Genomic DNA, 3,678 nt, shown 5'->3' with positions numbered 1-3,678 from the left:
AGGGTTCTAGAGGGGAGGGGGGTAGGGGGATGGGTTAGCCTGGTGATGGGTATTAAAGAGGGCATGTATTGAATGGAGCACTGGGTGTTACACGCAAACAATGAATCATGGAACACTACATCAAAAGCTAATGATGTAATGTATGGTGATTGTAACATAATAAAATAAAAAAAAGAATGATAAAAAAATGAATTTGGAATCGAAAGGGGGAGAGGTTCTTTTCCCAGTGTATTCTGCTCAAGGTATTTCCCTCCAAAATAAGTTGAGAACCATGGTATAAAGAGAGAGAAGAGACTTCAAAAAACAGGGCAAATAAGCACAAGAGGAGGGCGGGAAAAAGACTGCAGCTTGCTCCCAGGGACTAGAGAAAATTCAAAAAGGAAGGTTGGAATCCATCAGTGTTTCATTAGTCATCTTCTCCTTCATCATCTTTTTCTTCCCCCTCATCATCATCTTCATCTTCTTCACCTTCATCCTCATCTCCTTCATCAGTATCTTCCAATCCTTCATCATCATTGTCTTCTCCTTCCCCTTCTTCATCATCCATATCAGGAACCAAATAGTACTGTAATGGATTTGGCCAAATATCATCTTCGATGACCTCTCCTAACTCATCTGCACCTTCATCAGAATGGTCAGTAAACCAGATGCACAAGCTCTCTGGTTTCTCAGGCTGTCTCTTCCTGCTGGCTTTATTCTGTGTTTGACTTGAACGTCTCGTCAGATCCTTTCCAGATTTCCATTTGATTTCAGTGGACTTTGAAGATGGATCACCACTCTCATGCAGATGAAATTCTTTGGAGAGAACTTTATTTTCAAAGTAAGGGTTTTCATCAAAATAAAAATTTATTCTGTAACCTGATTTAGTATCTTCAAATTATGTCACTTCAACTCTTGTCAAATAATGCAGTGCCTCTTCATCTTCCTTCCAAACAGTACAGATACTTGTGGATCATTGACAAATGTTGTTATCCCCAAATTTGGGATTTTGGCAATCAATTCCAATCTCTTTGAAAAAATCGTTGGTGGAGTTTGTTATATTTCTGTTCTACTTTCAAAATCTCCTCACTGGCTTGTTCATTAAGTCTGTCTATTTCATCTTGTACTTCATCAATATGTTCAATTGCTTCTTGCTGTTCTGTTTCTCCCTTCAGCAAGTGATGAGAGATCGATGTCACCTCTGGCTTGGGGGCAGGAGGTAGTCTCAGTTTCTTTGTTTGAGGCAGGATCAAAGACTGGTGTTTGGGGGTCATGCTGTGCAGAAAGCCCATGAAACAAGGGCAGACACATGTCTGCAAGAAGCTCCAGTTACTCTTTCTTGTTGTTCTACAAACACTCCAAATGTTGTCCTACCTTAGGGCCTTTGCAGTTGCTGAAATTGTCTTCCTCACTCCTATCAAGTCTTGACTCAAGTGATGCCATCTCGGAAAGGATTTTTTTTGGCATCTTATGTAATCTCCTTCCTTGATTTATTTTTCTTTAGTGCTTATCAATATTTAATAGATCATGTATTTAAACTTATTTTTATTGGTTATTTTCTACAATCAGAAAAGCAGAGTTTAATGACAGGATTTTTTTTGGTTCAGTATTGTACCCCCATTGTGTATATTAATGCTTTACTTATAGTATGCATTCAATATTTGTTGAAGAAATAAATCACCTATGACCTATTCCACAAAATGAAATAAAATTATCAGCTTATTCAAGGCAGTAGGCTAGATTGATTTCAGAATAGGAAATGTGAAGTAATTATTTTTGCTTAAAATTTAACAAATATAAACAGTTTAAGAAAATGAGCATTCATCCACAGCTGTTTGGAGTTTAACTTGGTCACCCATTCTAGAGGACTATGTAAGAATTGTTAAAAGTCTATGAAAAGGAACAAATACTAGGAATTCTGCTTCTTGGAATTTATTCTGCTAAAATGAGTAACTATAGTTCTTGGTACAAGCATGTTTATTTCACAATAGTGTCATAAAAGTGCAAACTGGGTAAACCTACAAAAATGAGAGTGATTTGGTAAACTATGGTATTAAGTTAAACAGTGGAATACTATGTAACCATTAAAAAGTTGCATTGTAGATTAATTTGTCATAAAAAGGTGCTTGTCATATATTAAGTAAAAATGGGTCACAAAATAGTACATATATTATTATTCCCTCCCCACTGGATCTCTTTTAAAGTATAAATGCATAGAAAAATAACTGGAAGTATCAAAGTATTAATGATTGTTATTTCTGGGTTGTGAGATGGTTTGTTTAAAACTTTTTACCCTATGCTTTTTCATTTTATCAAATTTTCTTCAGTGAAGAGCTGATACTAAGTAACAAACTCTCCTGGACTGCTCTTGCTATTCTGCTTGCTTTATTTTCCTTCGTAGTAGTTGTCACTCTCTAACCTTTGTACTTTTTACCTATATTTTATTGTCTGTCTACCAGTACCCACACGAGACAGAAAGCTTCTAAAGGTCAGGGATTTGTTTAGTTCAGTGCTGTATCCCAGAGTCCTAAGGAAAGTGACTGGTATATAGTAGGTGCTCCATAAATATGTGTTGAATAATTAGTGAATATATTGTTTCTGTTATACAGAAGAAAGTTATGGTAAATAACATCTTGAAAAAAATGTCCCAAGGAGAAAATAGTGCATAGGAAATAAACACCACATTTTATAGCATACAATTTTAATATCAGGAGGATAACAGATAAGTGCAGAATTATAATGAATTTTCTCTTTGTTTTTTCAAGGTTTCTAAATATTCTTTACAGAAGAAAGTAAGTGAAATGGTAAGGAGATTACAAAATATACACCCACTCCCCAGATTAGCACATAATGTTGTAGTATCTTTGTCAATATAAATGTGGCATTTATATTAAAATAAGTTGAAACTGGGTATTAATATTCCCTTTAAAGGACTGAATTACAGTTTCAAGTATAGCTTAAATGAATTTACTTCACAAATTTATTTCTGGATTACATAGTGTTTACATATTACAAAATAAATTTAACCCAGTTCCCATTATTGGTAGAGGGCTTATTTTAATATCAAAGAATAAGGAAATAAGAACAACAAAATCTATTATTTTATTATCTTTTCTAGGTATTTATGCAAACATGTAGTTATTAATGATTGCCTGAAAATTTAAAATAATACAAAGTTGCATTTGAATATGACACTTGGGATATGGTACTCATTCTTTGTCATTCAACAAGTGTTGTGCCTTCCTCTTCTATAGTATATTAAAAACTAATATTTACATTTTTATAGCATAATATGGAATATTTACTTTGATATTCTCTCTTCCTATCCCTATTTGATTCAGAAGGATTTTTTTCTGTATTTTTGATTGAGCACAATTCTCCCATATCCACTTAAATCTTCTGAGGGCCTTTTGGATGGACTTATGCTATTTCAATCTTCCTTCTTTGGAGCAGACTGTAAGACAAGTAAAAGTAATTTTTGAGTGAAGTTTATATATTGTATGTATGAGAAGTAAGAAATGAGAGATCACTTCTCATTAAATACAGAAAAATAAAGTAACTGTTTTGCTTCGTGAAATTGTTTTTGATGTGTTAGAAAATAAAAGAGGCTTAGAAAGATTGCTAAGCTTGATTAAATAAAAGATGCGAAAATTCTGTTGCTGTTCAACTGGAAAGAATAAAGATAATATTGTCAGACTA

General features: G+C 33.7%; 1 pseudogene; it reads right to left on the bottom strand.

Moving 5' to 3' along the window:
- Window positions 1–406: 406 nt before the first annotated feature.
- Window positions 407–1,423, bottom strand: LOC102737151 (protein SET-like; annotated as a pseudogene).
- Window positions 1,424–3,678: the final 2,255 nt, after the last annotated feature.

The sequence above is a fragment of the Leptonychotes weddellii genome, unplaced genomic scaffold (genome assembly GCF_054177405.1).
Source record: "Leptonychotes weddellii isolate Sample4059 unplaced genomic scaffold, ASM5417740v2 HiC_scaffold_18100, whole genome shotgun sequence".
Taxonomy (NCBI): Eukaryota; Metazoa; Chordata; class Mammalia; order Carnivora; family Phocidae; genus Leptonychotes; species Leptonychotes weddellii.
This window is presented reverse-complemented; position numbering and strand designations above follow the sequence as displayed.